Consider the following 23,064-nt stretch of genomic DNA (forward strand, 5'->3'; position numbering starts at 1 on the left):
AATGTGTGTTGTTCCAGGAGGAGAGAAATCAGCATTTCTGCAACTTTGGCTCAGGTTAGGAGTGTGTGTCAGAGTAAAGAGGCTAGAAATACAGTGAGGGTGATAGCTTGCCTTCTGCCCACCCACCCCACCCCGGAAATTTCCTTCCAGGGTTCTTCTTTCAGACTTCCTGGGAATAATGGAGTGACCGTCTAATGCAGGCCCAACGGAGAGATCTATGCACTTACAGAGAAAGCCTCCACAAGAAATGCACCTACCTACGGAGCTTTCTCCAGAATAGGGACCCTTAAGGAGAGCCCACCTTCAACCTCCTTAAGCCACCCTTTGGGGAGGATTTTAATCTCTCAATTGCCGTGAGAGATTATGAAACATGATTCATCGTCTTAGCAGATGTACAACCGGGGGTTCGGGAGAACCTGTAGCTAGTGTTATGGCCAGTTTGGAGAACTGCCCAAACCCACCTCTAGCTCCTCCCTCCCTGCCCCTCCCCTCCCAGGAGTCTCCACGTGGCCCGTTTTGGATGTGAGGTAAGTGCAAGGCCCACATGGAGGCTCAGGGAGGGCAAAAAAATGAGCCTGCCAGAAGTTTGTGAAGGTTGGAATCGGGCCCGTTTCTTGCTTCCGGAGAGCCTCCGGAGTCCAGGGAGGCTGTTTTCGCCCTACCGGGGGCTAGAGAAAAGCCTTGGGAGCCTGGGAAAGGTGAAAACAACAGGCCTCCCGCTATGGTGCAGGAGGCTGACTAGGCCACGCCCACCATGGCCACGCCTACCCAGCAACTGGGAAGAGAACCGGTTGCTGAAATTTTTGAAGCCCACCCCTGTGTCAGAGGTGGTATTCAAGCAAGTTCTGACCGGTTCTGGAGAACCGGTAGTGGAAATTTTGAATAGTTCAGAGAACTGGTAAATATCACCTCTGACTGGCCCCGCCCCCATCTATTCTCTGCCTCCCACTGAGTCCCAGCTGATCGGCTGGGTCTTCTTTTGTTGCCCTGCACAGGAGAACGGTGCTGGAAAGCAGGTTAGTGGGGTGGGGAGGGAATAGGGATTTTACAGTGTCTTTCCCCTGGAGTGGGATGGAAATAGGGATTTTACAGTATCTTTCTCCTTCCACATCCACCAAGCCATGCCCACCAAGCCACACCACATCCACCAAGCCATGCCCACAGAACCGGTAGTAAAAAAAAGTCTGAATATCACCACTGCCCTGCACACAACTCTTACCAAACATCTTCCAAAGAAAGTCAAAATGCCCCTGTTGTAAATTAAAACACCACCATGGAACATAGCAATGCAGAAATGTGAGCCCTGGAAAGCTATCTTTGAACAGTCCCAATCAGGGGGCTTCCAAAGACAAATACACACTCTTGACATGCTCAGATATCCTTCCTTATCCTTTATATTTGATGCTGGAAATGTACCCCTGAGCTTGAATTAATTACACTTAATTGAAGTTATGGTTTTTTACTTGGGAGAAGGATGGGGGAAGGCCATGTCGCTCTTAGCTCCCATAGCAGTTTATGCCCATATTTATCAATTATTCATCTCCTCTTTTGTGCAGCTCCTTCAGTTCCTGCTGTTTAAGATTTGCTCTAAATTCAAAGGTCCCCTTTGGCTAACATTAATTCATCTTCACAGTTGCGTGGCTTTCTTTTCTTTTCTTTTATTTATTTTTTGTTATCCAGAGACACTTCTCCAAATAAATTCTCTCTTTAAAAAAAGACAGCGCAAAACTACAGCTTTCCACTGCTTACACTCTGTAATCCCTCTGCTAATTCCATTTGAAGCACAATCTACACTGAAGGATTTTTTGGGAGGTGTTCTCGTAGCTCCGCTGTTCTGGTATAATTTCCCCAATGCTTCATGAACCTCCATCATGGTGCTATGGGAAGCAAAGGACTAATTTCTCAAGTTTTGGATGGAACCAAAGAGATCTCTGTCAGTTCCAAAGAATCAGGACCATATGTTAAGCTGCAGCACAGAAGATTTATTCAAGCCTAGACACAAGAATCTAATCAACTAAAGTTCAATATTAAACTGGCTTCAGATAAGAGTCAACGGAATTCATTAGGGGTTGGACTTGGATCGTTTGTGTCAATGTAAGGATTCTAAGCTGATGACACATTTAACTCTGACTACCGGCGCTGACTGCTTTCCTCCAAGAATCAGCAATTGTAGGTGATTCTATGGGCTCTACATTGCTGACTTAGAGGCCAGTGACTGTTCACCCCTTTACTTGGCAATCAGCTGAAAAATATTCAAGAAAAAAGAAGTTGAAAGTAGAAGTTGAAATTTAAAATCCTCAATTTTTAGAAAAATGTAGTCCACTAGTTAAAACCCACTTTTGACATGTGATTATTATTTTTTTGTTCCTGATCTTTGGAATACCTTGGCTGAGGAAAAACAGAACAGAAATCACTCTCTGTATACTATAACTTAAAGTGAATAGAGCAAAAGCAGCTGAGGAAAACACATTATTTGATGGAGGAGAAGGGCCCAATTTCCATGTGTTCTCTGTAGCAAACTCTTCTCTACCAGGAACTTGTAAATTGTTCCACATGTCTCGTTCTCAACATTGTTACATGTAGAAAACAATCTATTCTTACACTGGTTGGGGATATCGTCATCTTAGCATTTAGCCCAGGGCTTTCCAAACTTGGCAATTTTAAGACTTGCAGACTTCAACATCCACAATTCGCCCAACCAGCATGGAAGGTCGAGGAATTCTGCAAGTTGAAGTCCACGAGTCTTAAAGTTAACCCATTGTTTCTCAACATCAGCAACATGTAGATCCATGGACTTCTTCTCCCAGAAAGCTGGCTGAGGAATTCTGGGAATTGAAGTCTACAGTCATCTTCAAGTGGCCAAGGTTGAAAAAAAACTGCCTTAACTCAAGTCACCATGCATCTCAGTTTGCTCCCCAAGGAAGTTTGTTTCCTTCTGCTTCATGGGAAGCCTGGCCCAAAATAGAACAAAACCATCGTTGCGGTCAGTGAACAAGCACATAATAAAATTTGATACTATAAACAAATAACTTGTGTGCAGGAAAGTATTACTCACAAAATTAACTAGGCATATCCTTAGCTACAGGTTTTATATATACATCAGCAAAATCTGGCTACATTTAAAGTAACAGAATCTCGGGTATCTGAAAGTAGAAATAGAACCAGCTGGGATGAATTTGTTTAAGGTTATCAGCCCTACATCGATATCAGTATGAAATAGACAACATAATAAAACATGGCTTATGGTTGCAATAGCCCATTTGCTGCATAGTGAAAATCTTTACCCAAAATGGAGCACTCTTATATCACCCCTCTAAGGCATGGCATCAGGGGTGGGATTCAAAACATTTTACTACTGGTTCCGTGGCCGTGGCGTGGTGGCTGTGGCATGGCTTGGTGGGGGTGGCTTGGTGGGCATGGCAGGGGAAGGATACTGCAAAATCCCCATTCCCTCCCCACTCCACTAACCTGCTTTCTAGCTCTGTTCTCCTGTGCAGGGCAACCAAAGAAGACCCAGCCGATCAACTGGGACTCCAGAGGTGGAGAATAGATGGGGGCAGGCCAGTCAGAGGTGGGATTTGCCGGTTCTCCAAACTACTCAAAATTTCCGCTACCGGTTCTCCAGAACCTGCTGAATACCACCTCTGCATGGCATGGAAGGCTTGAAGCATGTCAGAAACCATGCCATTTTATATTGGGGACTTTAATTTGGCTTAAATATTTGGCAGCTTCCAGGTATCTGGATAATAATAATGCACATGGAAACCGCTTCCAAATTTTGTCCTTGATGTGGAAAAGAATGTAATTTTGACTTCGGTTCTTATAGATTAGATTGATATAGAAATGACTTGTTCATGTTATTATGGAAAGACAAAAAGCTGTGATTTGATGTTAATGCCTTATTCTACTGCAACAGAGAGTGTTTTCTTTTTTTCCTTTTCCCTACCTTTCCTCACTTCTCTCTCCCCTTCTCCCCCCGCTGCTCTTTTGTTTACTTTTGTATTTTGCATTTTATAATACTTTATAACCTAATAATAAAAATTGGATGGATAATAATAATTGCAAAAGGCGGCTTTATCTGGAACGGCTCACATCCCATGATGATATCTGTCATGCCGATCTTCCTCATTTGTTGGCAGGAAGACTCAAATCCAAGAAGCCCCCACTGGCACTTCCACCACTTCTGCCCAACAACTTTAACACCAATTCTGTCAGGTGTGGCTCCATTCAAAATCCAAGAAAAAAAAAATCTTAGACTCCATTTTTATAGAGAAAAGGACTTTTACTGAAATTGAAGTGGTAGCATCAGAAGAAATACAAGATCTGAGGCAAAAGGCATGGAAATCACATATAGAAAGTTGTCCCATGTCCCCACCCCCAATAGTTCAAACTGGCCATCCAGTCTGAGGTGTGTATAATGTCATGTGGGTACATCTTCAGGTGGTGTCTCAGACATCTGGTATGCCAAGACGGTTGACCTTGGCCTGGAAAGATAACTGGCTGCATTTGTGCAGTAAACAAGAAAGCACCCCAACTTTTACAATTCACACAACTTCAACCTCCAGCACCCTTCCCGCCACAAGGCCCAATTATTCCTCCCCACCCCGCCATTTCTATGGCAGCCGGAAAGAGTCAAGCAGAAGACAGAATCTTGGAGGCTGATAGATTCTCGGTGGAAAACCAGATGGGTCACCGAACACTCAGACACAGGTAGACAAATAAATAATTCCACAAAAATGGTGGCAGGCTTTGAACTACCATATCAGCAGTTGAAAATCCTGAATAGGATTCGCACCTCACACGGTGACTGCTGGGACTTTCTGTATAAATGGGGCACCGTATCCTCCCCTCAGGGTGATTGTGGGGGTCCCACATCAAATTGTAGATCATATCATGACCGGCTGTAAGCTGAGAGCATCTACCAGTCCAGTATCTGAGTTTTTTTTTCTTCATATAAACCAGGGGTCTTCAAACTTGACAGCTTTAAGACTTGTGGACTTCAACTCCCAGAATTCCTCCTCCAGTCATGTTAGCTCAGGAATTCTGGGAAGTGAAGTCCACAAGTCTTAAACTTGCCAAGTTTGAAGACCCTTGCTATAAATGATGCTGCGCTTTAATGGTTAGATGGCCAAGACCAAGGGCGTCAAATTCAATTTCATTGAGGGCTGTATCAGAGTTGTATTTGACTATAGGGGGCAAGGGTCAGAGGTGGTATTCAGCAGGTTCTGACCAGTTCTGGAGAACCAGTAGCGGAAATTTTGAGTAGTTTGGAGAACCGGCAAATAACCTTTCCCTGCCATGCCCACCAAGCCACGCCCACAGAACCGGTAGTAAAATTTTGAGTAGTTGTAGTTTCCCACAGAACCGGTAGTAAAATTTTGAGTAGTTTGGAGAACCAGCAAATCCCATCTCTGATTGGCCCCGCCCTCATCTATTCTCTGCCTCCCGAGTCCCAGCTGATCATCTGGGTCTTCCTTTGTTGCCCTGCACAGGAGAACGGAGCTGGAAAGCAGGTTAGTGGGGTGGGGAGGAAATGGGGATTTTGCAGTAACTTTCCCTTGTCATGCCCACCAAGTCACGCTATGACACACCCACCAAGCCACACCCACAGAACCAGGAGTAAACTTTTTTGAATCCCACCACTAGCCAGGGTAGGCATGGCCAAGGTGGGCATCACTAACTCAATGTCGCTCGTGTGATCAAATGCCACTTTGGCTAGTAGTTTGTTTTGCTAGCACTATAACCAGCAAAAATGGAGCTTGTGGAGGGATGCACTCGGCCCTCCTAGGCTCTGTTTTCAGCTGCGATGGCCTCCTGCAGCCTTCTGCCTGTGAAAACGGAGCTGGGGTTGCAGGAGGCCATCGCAGCTGAAAACAGACCCAGGAGGGCCACACGAGCTCCATTTTCACTGGCAGGGGCACCATGAGCCGGTCCTTTGCTGTTTCCAGGACAGCTCCGTAGGCCAGATCCAGCCTTGAGTTTGACACCCCTAGCCTAGACATTGATGTTTGAACATAGATCTTTTTAACATTTATATTTCAGTCGGTTCTACTGATCTAGCTGGAACGTTACTATATATTACTAATTTGTGTATGATATGCCATACTCTAAGTAAATAAACAATACTTCCACATCTGCCTCTCCCAGGTTCTCGGAAAGGACTCGGCAGGTAAATAAAAATGCCAAACCCAGTTTGAACATTAGGCTGACTGTGCAACGAACCATAATAATAGCGTATTAAACTTGTACACTGTCTGCATCTCAGTGCCTCTGGCAGCTTGCAACAATCAAATAAAGGAATTGCAATTCAATCGATAAAACGTAAAGGATAAACGACAGCAAGTGTCATGAAGCAAAGGGTCTCATTCTCCTTTGCCAAAGGGTAGAGAGCCAGGTTTTCAAGATCTTGGGTCATAAGGGGATGAGATGCTGCCTAGGAAACCATCACATCAGAAAGTCAGGAACCCCCAATGGCTTAACAGTAAAGGTGGTATTCAGCCAGTTCTGACCAGTTCTGGAGAATCGGTAGTGGAAATTTTGAGTAGTTTGGAGAACCAGCAAGTACCACCTCTGACTGGCCCCGCCAACCCCATCTATTCTCCACCACCTGAGTCCCAGCTGATCAGCTGGGTCTTCTTTGGTTGCCCTGCACAGGAGAACGCAGCTGGAAAGCAGGTTAGCAGTGGGGTGGGGAGGCAATGGAGATTTTACAGTATCCTTCCCCTGCCACGCCCACCAAGCCACGCCCACAGAACTGGTAATAAAAATTTTTGAATCCCACCACTGCTAACATTCTTCTAAAACAGTAGCCCTCAACCTTCTGGGGATCAGGGACCAATTCCGTGGAGAAAGGTTTTCCACGGACTGGTTTTGCATGCTGGCTGCATCTCACAAATAGTTTTGCATGCTGGCTGACGTGGTTTTGCATGCTGGCTGCATCCTACACAAATGGGGCTTCACTTGTATGCATGGCCCGGTTGCTGGCACGCCATGGCCTGGTGCCAATCCATGGACCAGGGGTTGGGGACCCCTATTCTAAATGACACCAGAGTGGGGCCTTCTAGATCAGGGGTCTCCAACCCTGGCAACATTTAAGACTTGTGGACTTCAACTCCCAGAATTCCTCAGCAAAGCTTTGCTGAGGAATTCTGGGAGTTGAAGTCCACAAGTCTTAAAGTTGCCAAGGGGTTGGAGACCCCTGATCAAGATCACAATTCATTCTAAAAGGCAGGTGAAGCCCTGCTTCCAGGGTTGTCATAGATAACGTTGCTCAATCAAAAGAATCTGGAAGGCGCCTGCCAAATTTGCCAGATCGAATCAGCCAGGCAAGATGATATGGGAAACGGGCAGCCCTTCAAGTAAGCAGGCCCTCTGCCAAGTAGGACTTCATAGGTCATGCCAGCCCCTTGAATTGCACCAGGAAGCAACCTGGCAACCTGTGCAGCTCATAAAAGAAGAGGTGGAAGAAGGCTAGTCAGGCGAAGCAAAGGAGTGGAGAAAGAACAAAGACACTTATAACGAAGTGGGATCAATGAATTATAAGCACCAGTAAAATTGGACCAGCTGGAATAATAATAATAATAATAATAATAATAATAATAATAATAATAATAATAATAATAATAATAATAATAATAATAATAATAATAATAATAGGAAGAAATGTAAACTCTAGTTGAATATCAATAACCTTAATCCTTTGATTTAGAGCTTCTAATACAGAGTCCTGAGGATGTCAATGATGGAAGACAGTAATGGAATAAATAAGCACATGGGGTTATTTGGAGGAGAAAAGAAAAGTCAAGAGAGCAGCCACCACATAACTTGGAGGGCTTCCCTCTTTTTATGGGTCTTGATGCAGGGGCAAGGTTTCCATTTCATGGATTTGGCTTCCATCCTGACTCCTTTGATCCCTTCCCAACAGTTACCCTTGAAACCAGATAATCCTTCCCTATTCCTCTACCAATCATACATGTTGCTTTGATGTGGGGCACCCCATTGTAGATATGCTTTCCTTTGATTCTCTAAAATTAAGAGGCTCGTTTTGGAAATACCTAAAGGGTCTCTAAGGGGACGCGGTGGCTCAGTGGCTAAGATGCTGAGCTTTGTCGATCAGGAAGGTCGGCAGTTCGGCGGTTTGAATCCCTAGAGCCGCGTAACGGGGTGAGCTCCCATTACTTGTCCCAGCTTCTGCCAACCTAGCAGTTCTAAAGCATGTTAAAATGCAAGTAGAAAAATAGGGACCACTTTGGTGGGAAGGTCACAGTGTCCTGTGTGCCTTCGGCATTTAGTCATGCTGACCACATGACCATGGAGATGTCTTCGGAGCACTGGCTCTTTGGCTTTGTAACGAAGATGAGCACCACACCGCTAGAGCCAGAAACGACTAGCATGTATGTGCAAGGGGAATCTTTACCTTTACCTAAAGGGTCTCTATTTCATGACACCACTGCTTAAACATTTGTTGGGGGGCAAGAGGCTGAGTCTGTAAACTGCTTAGAGAGGACTGTAAAGCATTATGAAGTGGTATATAAGTCTAAGTGCTGTTGCTGTCTTGCATGATGAGCAAGTGTCTTGCCTTTCATTGACCAATCTTCTGTCTGAAGGTCTACAGACTTCCTCGTGTCCTCCAGTCTCATTATGAAATCCCAAAGGAAGATGTGTGGGAAGGGGAAGGTACTTTTTCAGATTGGGCAATGAGGGAACTTCAAAAGAATGAAAAGAGGCTTCCCAGAAAGCCACACCTCCACCTTCAGAAAAGTTCTAAATCCCAAAGCACCTCAGAAAGAATTTGAAATGAATTTCATGGTCCTAAGAATAAGCTGGCAAAGCTGAAACATGTTCTGCAGAAGAGAAGTGTTGAAAAATTATCACGCAGAAGCTGGATGAGTGTACGACTGATTTTTTTTAGAGAAATATGCAAACTTCTGGCAGGATGTCAGATTTTCTTGGTTAAGAAGCTAACAGTATACTGATGGAAGCCTCTGTCAAAAAGAATAATCTTTGACCATTCTGTGAGTCTGTATATTTGCATTACTTCCTCTGTGGCCATTGAAGTAGAAAAGGTCAATCCAATTTAGAAATATGTTGACTTTAATAATGTACGAGAGGTTAGTCCAATTTAAGAAAGAAAAAACCTGACTTTAATTACCTCAAGAGAACTATAACAGAAGGACTTAAAGAAAAGCTAACATTATCTTGATCTATTTCACCTTAAAATACATAAAGGATGGTGTATTCTGTCTTCTTAATTATTTCTCACACAAGTAGGGGTAATGAGGAATATTGGCATTAATTTAGCCTGTGGGCAAACCACAACCTCTTTTCCATACCCTCGTCTTGTTCTCTGTCCATCTCTAATTACATTTCAGTTCAGCATGGAATCTGCAAAATTACAAGTCTCAAGATAAATTGCCATAGCTTACCAACTCTGACTTACAATAATGGACCAATGTCAGATTTTTGGGATTTATAATATGGGTGACATTTTGCTAATGTTCAATATGATAAAACTGTCATTTTTAAATGATTTTTACAAAAATTTCTTCCTCATAATCAAGGCATTGAGAACCTAAGAAATGTATAAATTCTAGGCCAATTAACATATTGCATCACGTTACCCCAAATATCTCTCCTTGGTCTGTCTGTCTCTCTATTTGTCTCTTTATTTCTCTCTGTCTCTCTCTCCATATATATAATTTGATCAATATCTGTATCTATCATCTATCTATCTATCTATCTATCTGTCTGTCTGTCTGTCTGTCTATCTATCTGTCTGTCTGTCTGTCTGTCTAGCTAGCTAGCTATCATTTAGCTAGCTATCTCTATTCATCATTATCAGCAACATAATTATCATCAACATCAATCATCTAATCTATCTATATCACTAATATTCATGATTTGTGAGGAATACTATAAACATTTCTCAGAGTTTTGGTAACAGCCAGATTATAATTTTTGTCCATCTTGGAAGTTCAGTGGCATTTTCAATTTTCACATCATCTACATCGTAGAAAGAGAAGAATTCTTATGTACTATTGCTGCAAACCATTTCCTAATATGATTTGTTTTGCATAATATATAATATGCTGGAATATAATCATTTGGAAAACAAAAAGGTATTTCCCTTTCCATGTCCTACTATGTACAACCAAGGAGAAAACCTTTCCTTAAGTTTTCCCCTCTCAATTTAAATATAGACTTTTGTGTGTCTAAAGCTTGTCTATTAGAAGGAAGGAAGGAAGGAAGGAAGGAAGGAAGGAAGGAAGGAAGGAAGGAAGGAAGGAAGGAAGGAAGGAAGGAAGGAAGGAAGGAAGGAAGGAAGGAAGGAAATGCAATTTTTATGGAATTGATTTTAAAATCTGGTTGAAAGTTCACCTGTGCAAATTGTAGTGCAGTTGGTAGTGGTAGATGTGCCTGCCAGGAATAGATTGCACCAAGGATTATATTTTAATAATCTGGGTGCTGGAATCCAATCTTTAGGACTTAGTATGGTTTTTGAGACTTGTTCTCCAATTACAAACAATTAAACTACTCTGTCCTTATCATCATTATCACCATTTCTGTCTCAGCTTTCTGCACTCTTCCAATCCGTTTGTGTTTTTTTAAGTGCTGTAATGGAGAAAAAAAAATAAGACGTTTCCTTTAGAGGAGAAACTATTTCTTCCACATTACCATACCCCTTGCCTGCGCCATCAAAAATTTATTCATTATATTCACCACAATTGTCAATGAATTCTGAGGACATCTACTCCTGGGGAATGGACTTTCTTCTTTTATTCTGAGAAGTGCCCGACAGAACGTAAGTATCTCTGAAAGCAAAAATACACACTGGAAACCTATTCAGAAATCAATGAAATGGTAGCCGTCAAAGGAGACAGCGTAAAGTCCTCCAGCCTTGCCAACTTTGCATATCAAAAGCTTGTTTAAAAAAGCTTAGAACAAATTTCCTTGGAGAGGTCCATATTCGTGCCCTGTCCAAGTGTTGAATTTTAGGAGGTGTTAAAAACAAATTAAGAAACCAACGAGCGCAACCAAAAACATATGCGCTAAGCCTACTGGAAACGCCAAAATGCTTTTTATTTCTTGCTCTGCCTTCAGATCAGTTTGAAATCAATCCCCATTATTTAGGGACAAAGTTTGCCTCCAGCCATTAAGGAATGGTTCAGGGGAATTCTGGGAGATACAAAAAATAGAGAGAAAGAGAAAGAGAAAAAGAGAGAGAGAGAGAGAGAGAGAGAGTTGAAGCTGATTTGCAGCTCAATAGTCAGAATCAGACTGGAATTTCCTGGTTGCCAGGAAACATAGAATACCCAAGGTTGAAAACCAAAGTCCAGTGGAGCAATCAAATGAGAGCAAGCAAGTTTTTCTGGGCTCCTGTTTGAACCAGGAAGTTGCATGTCCCAGGTCAGACTTCAAACAACAAAAGCTAAATAAGGGGTTGGAACATAGAATATCAGAGTTGGAAGGGACCTTGGAGGTCTTCTAGTCCAGCCCCCTGCTCTACCATTTCAGACAAATGACTGTCCAGTCTCTTCTTAAAAGCCTCTAGCACCCACAACCTCTAAAGGCAAGCCATTGCACGGGTTGAATGTTCTCACTGTCAGGAAATGTCTCCTTAGTTCTAGGTAGCTTCTTTCTTTGATTAGTTTCCTTCCATTGTTTCTTGCCTTGCCTTCTGGTGCTTTGGAGAATAGTTTGATCCCCTCCTTTTTGTGGCAGACCCCTCAAATATTGGAACGCTACCATCATGTCTTCTCTAGTCCTTCTTGTTGCTAGAAAAGGGTTAGATAAGGACCAAGGAAAAACACCTGAAAAGAGACCCAGACTGCAACAGAATGGCTTCATTCTTAATGCCTTATGAACCTGGCGCCAACCTAAATGAAGCCCTTTTCAGAATCTGCTCAATGCAAAAGACCAAGTGGGGTTTTCATCTCACGCAACGCCGGAGTAATAGTAAAACTGTTGCCACCATTTGACGGACAGTGTTGAAATTTTGAAGCGTGTTGTGCAGTGGTGGGATTCAAATTTTTTTTTTACTACCGGTTCTGTGGGCATGGCTTGGTGGGTGTGGCTTGGTGGGCGTGGCAGGGGAAGGATACTGCAAAATCCCTGTTCCCTCCCCACCCCACTAACCTGCTTTCCAGCTCCATTCTCCTGTGCAGGGCAACCAAAGAAGGCCCAGCCGAGGAGGCAGAGAATAGATGGGGTTGGCGGGGCCAGTCAGAGGTGGTATTTGCCGGTTCTCTGAATGACTCAACATTTCTGCTACTGGTTCTCCAGAACTGGTCAGAACCAGAGGTGGTAATCAGCAGGTTCTGACCAGTTCTGGAGAACCGGTAGCGGAAATTTTGAGTAGTTCGGAGAACCGGCAAATCCCGCCTCTGACTGGAGATTTTACAGTATCCTTCCTCTGCCACGCCCACCAAGCCACGCCTACAGAACCGGTAGTAAAAAAAAATTCCACCACTGGTCAGAACCTGCTGAATATCAGCTCTGGTGTTGTGGGCCAACTACCTTAGTTTGAATGGCCAACTACCAATGAACAATATATTAGGAGGAGAACTTGCAGAACTTATCTAGCTTCCCAGGGTACTACAGTTACAGATAACTGTGTTTCTACAGTTTGCAGTTAATTGATTTTTTTTTTCTTGCAGGAAGGCATGCTTTTAAAGCAAACGCTCCCTTGAGGCCATACCATTTCTATCTTCTAAGGCTGCCTCTGGGGTCTTAATCAGAGCCCAGAAGCGTTCTTAGAAAAGCAGTTCATGCCGGAAGATGTTGCTTTGACTAGCAAGACGTAGCTTTCGCGTTCATTTTTTTTGGAAAAGTAAATGGATCTAATAGAAAAAGAAAATAGTGACGGGGATCCTTTTGGACACCAAGAGATGCATTTATAGTTGCCTCCAACCCCTGGGGTGTTCCAAGCTTTTGTCACCTGCCAACTTTCTTATAATATTGTGATTCAGATTAAAAGGATTTTCAGATTCCAGAGCCATAGAGTTGGAAAGGGATCTTGGAGGTCTTGTAGTCCAACCCCCTGCTCAAGCAGGAGACCCTATACCATTCCAGACAAGTGGCTGTCCTGTCTCTTCTGAAATACACAAACCATCCTTTAAATAGTCCTTAGGGTTTCCTGCCTAAGCAGGGGGTTGGACTAGAAGACCTCCAAGGTCCCGTCCAACTCTTCTCTTCTCTTCTCTTCTCTTCTCTTCTCTTCTCTTCTATTCTATTCTATTCTGTTCTGTTCTGTTCTGTTCTGTTCTATTCCATTCCATTCCATTCCACTCCACTCCACTCCATTCCAATCTCTACTCTAATCCTATCTATCCTATCCTATCCTATCCTATCCTATCCTATCCTATCCTATATACTCAGATTAGCCCATTCTATGGGACGTAGAAGTGGTTATGGAGCTAAATCACACCAACATGTCTCTATTATTTCAGTCCTCTGAAAGGGGATGACCTGAACAACCAAGTGTTCTTGATTTAATGAGGTTTCAGAGTAAAATCAAAACCCACTCTCCTCACTAATATTAAGTTAATGCTTTGGGTACTTTTCATCCGTAGGTCAACAGTGTTCACAATTCCAAGATCCATCCTTTGAAAACTAGGCCAAGATGTCTACAGATCTACAGTCTGTAGACTTCCCCCAAATCAAGACGGAGAAAGCCCAAGTAGTGCATAGACTCTTGAAACAAATTCCACCTGGAGAATTTAATGAGGCCTTCAGTGACTTACGCATGTTGGTAGAAGATGATGCTATGATGTGTGAAGAGGCACCTAGTCTCTGTGCCATGTACAACAAGGATCATTTCATACCAGTCCGAACCAAGAAATGTGAGGTCCTCTTGACTCGCCACAATGAGCTGGAAGAGAACTACTTCCTGGATCCACAGAACCAGATCTCCTTCAAGTACGACCACTTGAGGAGAATACCAAGTGACTTCCAGGCTCATCCTGAAGAGGACAAGAAAGGAGAACTATGGAGGAGAGCCCTCCACGAGGCCCTGAAATTTTATGTTGACAACCACTATCCTGATGGGCTCTGTAGCGTCTTCGTCAAGGACACAGCTATGCGGACGATTTTCGTGGCTTGCATTGAAAGCCACCGATACAAACCTACTGCCTTCTGGAATGGCTTGTGGAAATCAGAATGGACCTTTGCTCTAGCTCCGGCCTCTACATCCACTCAGGTGACCGGTGTCATCATGATTCAAGCACACTACTTTGAAGATGGCAGCATGCACCTGACAGCGGTCAAGGAGGCTGAGGAGACACTGCTGGTCACCGATGAAGCCCAGACGGCGAAGGACTTTGCAAAGCTGGTAGAAAAAATGGAAAATGAGACCCAGTGTAAAATAATGGAAGAGTACGACCACATGAACAGCAGCTACATAAAGTATTTTCGAAGACAGCTGCCCATCACTCACACCAGCCTTGATTGGGAAAAAATGGTGACGGTGAAGACTGTAGAGGCTCGTATGGTCTAGTGGAAGTCCTGCTTCTGAGTGGCCAGAGGAACAGGAGAAGAAAAGCAGCAAAGTTGGAGGAAACATCAATTGATGGACATATCTTCTAAAGTAAAGGAGCCAATAAAATAAGCAGTATAATAAAATAGAAGGTGCACGTCTACATCTTGATAGGAAGATGTGGAAGAAGAAATGCAGAGCTAGTGTATCAGAGGTGGTATTCAGCAGGTTCTTACCAGTTCTGGAGAACCGGTAGCAGAAATTTTGAGTAGTTCAGAGAACCGGCAAATCCCACCTCTGACTGGCCCCGCCCCTATCTATTCTCTGCCTCCCATTGAGTCCCAGTTGATCAGCTGGGTCTCCTTTGGCTGCCCTGCACAGGAGAACGGAGCTGGAAAGCAGGTTAGTGGGGTGGGGAGGGGAGCAGATTTTGCAGTAACCTTCTCCCAGGAGTGGGGAGGGAATGGAGATGTTGCAGTAACCTTCTCCTGCCACACCCACCAAGCCACGCCTACAGAACCAGAAGTAAAAGAATTTCAATTCCACCACTATAGTGTATCCTGTAGAGCAATGATCCACAACCACAGAAGCTTGGCAGTCCGGCTGTTGGGAGGGAGAGAGGGGAACCAGGCTGTGTGAGTGTGACTATTTGGTGCTTGTGTGCATGCAATTTGACTTGCATGAATGTTGGCAAGGCGTGAGCCTGCACCTGCACCTGGACTTGTGTGAGTTGAGCTGTGCGCTCATGTGTACACACGCCGGCCCACAGCTTGCACAAGTTCAGCTGTTCACGTGTGCAAGCCCGCTAGCCCGCTGCTTGATTGGCCCAGTTTCAAATAGGCAATGGCCTAGTAGTGAACCCCGACCCAGAGGGTGGGGACCCCTGCTGTAGAGGTACAAGAGGGAAAGGGGAAAAAGCAGAGTGCAGCTTGTGGAAGTTGTGATTTTATTTGTTCTTATTTGTTCTTCCTAAAGCTATATTTGAATGCCTGGAAAAGCAACACGACTTTCAGTAAATGTATGGACATACAATGAATGCACAGATATTACCTGTGGTGTGTGTGCATGTGTGGTGCTTCATTTCCTGCCCAAACACAAGTCTATATCTGCTTCTGTACTGGTGCATGGATACATACATATTTAACAGCTATGAAGGTGTGGGGGCCACAGGTTACTCATGCTAATACTCTTGCAGTATTAACGATAGAAAAACAGGGGTAAAATGGTTAGGAAATCACAATTGCCTTCTTATGTGTATACGTGTTTTCATAGATGCATATATTTTCAGGAGGTGCATCCCCATTCAGAGAAAACAGGCTGGGGAAGGAAGGAAGATAAGAAAGGAGGGAGGGTGGGAGGACGGAAGGAAGGAAGGAAGAAAGAAAGATAGGAAAGGAGGGAGGGAGCATGGAAGGAGGGAAGGAAGGAAGACACAATGTTTCTTATCCCATTTCAAGTGTTCCATATATAATAGGAATTCCACAATTCCCAGCAACATGTCCCTCTAATTCCAGCTGGGGGAAAAGATGCTCTTTGCAAATATTGAAAAAGCTGCCCCGGTGTTTCCCTATCATGGCTAAGTGTTTACATGGCACTAACAACAAAGAAGGGGTTGAGGTGTCTGGCAATTTGGAGAGCCTCCAAGGAGTAGCAAGGGGGCCTCTTTCAGCCTTTGCCAGCAGGAGATAATGAGCATGTCAGAAGTTAGCAGGAAGTCAGAGAGACGCACACCCCGCATTACATAAAAAAAAACCGTCTGCTGTTATTCAGGGTGTTGTTATTACAGATGTTTGCAATGGAATGCACACTTGTGTGGAATCCCATCCGAGCAGCATCGGTATCCCTTTTGTCCCATTCTCTTGACAAGACGGGCCTTGACCTATTTCCCAACACTGGCCATTAGTGGTGGATTGCAAACTTTTTAACAACCGGTTCTCTGGCTGGGTAGACATGGCCGGATGGTCATGTGACTGGGTGAGTGATGTCACTCATCACACCCAGCCCTGCCTCCCAGCCACTCACTTCAACGGAACAGGTAGGATTCATCTGGTTGGGGCTAATCCCATCAGTGGCTGGCCCCACCCCTGCCCATTTTTCGGCCTGTTTTGGGGGGCATTTTCCAGGGCATTTTCAGGCCGATTTTCAGGCTGTTTCCAGGCTGGTTTCAGGCTGGTTTTGGGGCCTTTTCAGGCCATTTTTTCACACACAAAAACAGCTGAAAATGGCCCCAAAACCGGATGGAGGCAGGGCCAGCCAGTGGTCTGATTTGCCGGTTCTCAGAACTGCGCAGAATCAGAACAAGGGGTTAAGACAAACCCATCCAAACCTGCAGCAGTCCACTTCTGCCTGCCATCTTCTGGAGAAGATCATCAGTCCCAAAGACAGTTGGTGGGCTGACTTCCATCCTGCTTCCAAGCAGCACAGAATTCTGGTACTCATTCAATGCATTGGAATAAATGAAAACCGACAGTGAGCTACTGACAGCAAGATGAGCTAATTTTTTACACAAGCAGCAAAAGTCACTTCCCATCCTCCCTCTCTTCTCCGTCCGAAAATGAATAAGCTTGAGTAGAACGTTGCACTAGTAGACCCCCAAAGTCACATCCAACTCTGTGTATTCAAGGGAAGAATCTTTGGAGGCTCTGAGGCTTATGGGAACCCCAACATTGCTTCGCCCTGCAGTGGAGCTGGACAAATTCCGAGAACCAACTTTTATACATAGAGCCCTTTGCTTAGATCAAGGGGCAGCAACCTGTGGCTCTGGAGCTACATGCGGCTCTGGAGCCACATGCGGCTCTGGAGCTACATGCGGCTCTTTCATCCCTCTGCTCCCTGTCGCCAGTCGGCTGCACAGTTGATAGAGCTTTTGGTTAGGACAGGTAGAGAAAAAGAACGCTGCGTTAGGAGGAGGCTCTATGGTGGCGGAAGCAGACTTGCGGTTGGCAGAGTAAAAAGGATGCCACACTAGGAGGAGACTCTGGTGGGGGAACTGGATTTCTGGTTGGCAGAGGAAAAAGGATGCTGCGCTAGGAGGAGACTATGGTAGTGGAAGTGGACTTCTGGTTGGCAAAGTTAAAAGGATGCCATGCTAGGAGGAGACTTTATGGTGGGGAAACTGGATTTCTGGTCGGCAGAGGAAAAAGGACGCCGTGCTAGGAGGAGACTCTATGGTGGGGGAATCGGACTTCCAGTTGGTTCCAGAATTGAACAGGGGGCTCCCAGTTAGGACCTTTGTGGCTCTTTGAGTGTTTAAGGTTGCCGACCCCTGGCTTAGATGGTCTCCCTCCCTTCACCTTCTGTCTTTTCAAAGCTGTCTGTCTTGCTTAAAAGTTTTCCTCAGCCTTACACCTTGCTGATGTTTCCATTTACAGTTATAGCAGTCAACTCTGAGTAATGATAAAGGAGGTCAGTGGAAGTTCAGCTCTTGTCAGTAAGAGAATGATCAAAGAAAGTAGAACAAATCTATTGAGTTGTTATAGCGGGCCTTCATTTGGCATTTCTTTCGCTTGGGGAAAAAAAAGAATTGCTTCCTGTTTGAGATAATAGTGAGATGCATCAACAGTTCACAACTTGGCGGTCCATCTCACAGCCAAGATCTAAGTTACTTTTTGCAAAAGTCACTAAGATGCCAAAAGCAATATCAAGCTCTCGGACTTAAATGCTTCCTGCAATAGAATAGGCTTTGGCCTGCGTCCATAACACAATTCAAAATGGTGGCAGTTCTAGAGAAATCTTGCCAAGGGTAGCAACTTTTTTTGAGCTCGATGGTGGAGTTGAGACAGAATTTATGAATTTCCTTGGTAAACACTCGCTCCATTTCTGAGAATTTCTTCTGAGTAAATATTTGTTTATTTACGCTGTTTATATCCTATTTTTTCTAGCCGCATTGTCATCTGTGACTTGATGAGCTGTACAGATATTATGGCAATGTTTTGAAGTTGCAAGAAACTTTGACACTGCTCTAAGACAGGTCTGTCAAACTCGCAACCCGTGGGCCGGATGCGTCATGTGCTGGCCATGCTTGCGCCCGGTTTAGCAAAGGCTAAAAAAGTCATGATACGTCATGTGACACCGCTGTGATGACACAAGTTTAACACTCCTTCCCTAAGATGATTTATTGCTTTCCCTTATCTAGAGATAAAGGTTTATCCTGTCCAGACGTCTCCAAATCTAGGGCATGGTGCTCACCTCCGTTTCTTTGCCATATCCAAAGATGTTTCTGTGGTCATGTGGCCTATATGCCAAGGTGCACAGAATGCTGCTATCTTCCCTCCGAAATGGTACCTATTAATCTGTCAGAGCTGCCATCGTGTGCTTCAGCTTTGCATTTCTAGCTGCCAGCCTGCCATAAACTACGGGGAGAGGGAACTGTTGGGAGGGGAAACCCTAACTGCTCACCCTGCCTTCCAGAGACATCAACTCACCAACCCAAGGTCAAAACCCTAGGAATGGAATGCAGCGGCTCCCCAGCTAGCCCACCGTTGTTGAGACTGTTTCCAAAACAATTAATTCAAATCTAATTGGACAATGGGAGACTTGGAAGGGGAGGAATGGGAGAAAAGTTAATCTTTGGCACCTCAATTCTAGTTTCAGCTCTGCTTTATTGTAATCCACTTGGCTTTCAGTAAAAAATATACCTTTTACTATAAGTGGAATCGAGGGTCTCCCTTTCCTAAAGGACCAAGTTGGGGCAGGTCTGACATAATCTACTTGCATTTGCCTGCTTTCCAAACCGCTAGGTGGGCAGGTGCTGGAGGAAGGAAGGGGAGCTCACCCCATTCCAGGGTGCTCGGATCTCAAACCTGGGCTTTAGCTTTCCAGCTGATAAGCTCAGCATCTTTAACCACTGCGAGCCATTGCACCCCCTGCTCTCTACTACATAACAATTTTTTTGAAATTGATTAAATCAACTCACACGTGTGGTTTTCAAATCTAAAATGGTATGTAGCAATTGGGTAGCCTGCATATGAGTGTGGGTGAATCTGAAGCGGATTTGTTTCCGATAACTCACTGAGCTGAACTGAATTGCAGAGCTGATAAGATGTAGTCATGTAAGCAGTTAAATGAATGGGAAAAAACAACAACGTAATTGCAGGCTTCCCATAGCACATTTAATCAGGTTAGCTAACAACCTTGTGGTTGCATTTGTGTAATGAACTCAGATGACGTACTTAGAAGCTGAGCAACTGTGTTCTTTCAAGAAGTTGAATCTGATCAGTTTTAACCAGCGTTAGTTCTCTTGTGGGGTTTAGAAATTTGGGCAAATCCCATGCCTGTTTGCGTACTTTTGGTTCAGTGTCTTGTGTAAATACAGGAAATTGTTGAATCCATTAAGTTAACCCTACTCTGGGAGCCTAGCTTATCAGAATATCGAATAACAGAGTTGGGAGGGACCTTGGAGGTCTTCTAGTCCAACCCCCTTCTCAAGCAGGTGGTCCTTTACCATTGCAGATAGGTGGCTGTCCAGTCTCTTCTTAAAAGCCTCCAGTGATGGAGCACAATTTCTACTGATTAATTGTTCTCACTGTCATGAAATTTCTCTTTAATTCTAGGTTGGATAAGCTTCCTTCTAAATAAAAAAAGAAAAAAGAAAAAAAGAAAGATGAAAGAGAAAGGGAAAGGAAAGGGTCCAAGTATAGAAAACTAGGACACATCCAGACAGCCATTTGACGTTATTTGTCTCCAGTCTGCATACGACACAAGATAGGTTAGTGTAAATTTGTTCTGTCTGTGTAGCTGCATAGCTGGTCTACACTCCACCTTGTTAGCAGAGCTGCTGATCGAACAGTTCATGATGGAGCAAACGAAAATGTAGCAGGAACCTCATCCATCAATCTCTCCTCTGGACGAGTGCTGAGAAGAAGGCAAATTTTGACAGATGGCTAGAGCAGCAGGTTTTGCCATCTGTTCGGAAGCTGTAAATATACGCACTGCCCAGCATTTTTGAAGCATCACACATGTCAGATGTATGTAGTCTCAACTGGCAGCCAGGACCCTCTGCAGACATCTGGTCTATAGTTTCTCTAGTGAGTTTGGTACTTGTCTAGTCAACCAAAGAGGTCTGGCTCTACCCCATTATTAAAGCATCGTTATGATTACTAGAGAGGGCATGATGTCTCAGTGGTTAAAGACACTGAGCTGGTCAACTGGAAAGCTGACATCCTGGGTTCAAGACCAAAGCATTGTGCAATGGGGTGAACTCCCATTCCTGCCCCAGCTCCTGCCTACCTAGCAATTTGAAACCTGCTAATGCAAGTAGATAAATAGGTACCACTTCCATGGGAAGGTAACAGCATTCCATGCACTTCGGCATATAGTCATATTGGCCACATGACCACTGAAGTGTCTTTGGACAACGATGGCTCTTTGGGCTAGGAAACAGAGACGAGCACTGCCCACTAGAGTCTGAGACAACTGGACAGGGGGATCCTTTACCTTTACCGTAATGATCACTAGAGAAAGACATGGACCAGAATCATTCTTACAGGCAGATGTTTCTAGAGCAGTGTTTCCCAAACTTAGCCACATCCAGTTGTGTAGATGCCAACTCCTAAAATTTCATCATTGGCTGTGCTGGTGGCTGCATTCTGGGATTTGAAGTCCACAAACCTGCAAATGGCCAAGGTTGGGATACCATCTTCCAAAATCCTCTTGATGTTATGGCTTGTTCTGACCAAGGCTTCCCGGGACCGTAATTACGGACACACTTAGTTAAAACAACTCGTTTTATTTCAAGGCTGAGAATTATGTTCATTCCCAGCCAGTAATGAGTCCCAAACAGTCCCTCGAGATAAGCACCCACCTTTCTTTCCTTTGAATTGCTTCCAACAACTAGAGTGCCAAATTAACTGTAAAAAACCAACTGAAGTACAAAATCCACACAGAGCTTCAAGGATTAATCCGAACAGAATGAACAACTTTACTTCCTATAAAGGTTTCATCATCTTTGCCTGTCCTTTATACCTTATGGGAGGGGCAATCACCTCTTACTCCTTACTCCCAAGTCGCCCCTTTTGTCTCAGCTGTTCTTGCCTTCTGGCAGCTCTGCGCACACACACACACTGGGAACAGGCTACCCTTGTTCCTCGGCCTCGCTGCTGCCAGACTCCAGAAGCTTCGGAGTCACCACCCCACTCCCAAATAGTCTTGGCCCCATCTCTACATCAGATGCAGGACCCTCATCCGAGTCCTCTCCAGACTCCCTGACTGGTCCCCGTTCTTCCCCCCTGTCTGACTCTGCTGCCGTCTCTGCAGGTTGCCTGCAAACCACAACATGGCTTTCTTTAGTGAACTGGACACTGTTGTTTTCCCTCCTGAGGGTCATATCAATCACACAGAACAAACCGGTGTCTAAAGAAAGATAGAGAAGGTGCCAAATGGAGCTGGCTAGCCGGCACCTTATTGTGTTTTCATCATGGTTGAATTAATCATGCAAATAACAAGGCTTGTGTCAGGAGAAGAGGGAAAATGTCTACCCTGGATCAGAAAAAAAAACAAAAACCCAAAGACAGTCTCAGCAATGAGTTTTGGATGAGAGAACACAGCTGCATCAGACAGAGATATTCCTAGCAGATGGTTAGAAAGGCATCTATTAGCCAAGATTAGGAAGCCCTTCAACCATTCACAACAAATTCAAGCTCTATAGCCTTTTCTAAATCAAGACATTATTCTTGTACGAGGAAGGTCATTGTGAGGCTTAGAAAGGAGATTTGATGTATATCTCCCCCATCCCACTGAGGAGATAAAGCCCATAAAATCTGTATCAGTAAAGATGAAATTTAGTATCTCATCTATCTTTTTCTTTTGGGAAGATTCATCACACAAGAAAAAGCTACAGAAGACCCAAGGGAAATATAAAGTATGGCAGAGGGATATAGTTGTCGATGGTTTTCTTACTTTTGGTGATAAGATTTAAAGTAGATAAAAGAATTCATGGTATTGAACAATGTAAGGCAGAATTTGAAATAGAATTGTATACAAATGTTGAGTTGACCAAAAATGTTGGTTATAACATACAGATGGAATCGTAGGGGAGGACCAGGCTGAGCCCAAGGCAGGAGTCAAGTGCATCATCAGTCTCGAGTCCCTTCTTACTCACAAGAGATCCAGGCCCTCTTGAAGTCCATTGACTCTTATCTACCACCAACTTGCTTTGACCATTAGAAGTTCAGATTCTTGTAGAGAGGGTTAGCATGCAATAAACCTGTATTCATTTCAACTGCCTTGCCTCCTGATTTCAACTGCCTGGCTTCCTGATAGGACCAATGAGAAAGTGTGTAATTGCTATAATTGAAATTTACCTTATATTATACTCTTAAGGATTTTTTTTTTACTTTTACCATTGGTTTATGACACTTGAAAAGTTATGCAGAATGTATGCAGGTACTTCAAATTTACGTTGGAAATATGAACAAGAAGGGTCACTAGGAACCCTTTTTGTTCATTCTTATTCAAGGGGAAATAACTTCCTTATGCCCTGGAAAGCTCTTTTTAGTTGAAGGCAATCATGGAATTTAGTGCAGTAGCCTTCCTATGTTCATCTGTCCATGATGGCACCTTCAGCAATGTCTCATTCTACTCAACCTGTTAGC

The 23,064-nt window shown here is 44.1% G+C and overlaps 1 pseudogene; it reads left to right on the forward strand.

The window, feature by feature from the left end:
• The first annotated feature begins 13,601 nt into the window (after positions 1-13,601).
• LOC113415557 (F-actin-capping protein subunit alpha-1 pseudogene) lies at positions 13,602-14,583 on the forward strand (annotated as a pseudogene).
• The last annotated feature ends 8,481 nt before the right edge of the window (positions 14,584-23,064 follow it).

This window comes from Notechis scutatus, chromosome 11 (assembly GCF_049901735.1).
Source record: "Notechis scutatus isolate UNSWTSFEM ecotype Mainland chromosome 11, rNotScu1.2, whole genome shotgun sequence".
NCBI classification, from domain to species: domain Eukaryota; kingdom Metazoa; phylum Chordata; class Lepidosauria; order Squamata; family Elapidae; genus Notechis; species Notechis scutatus.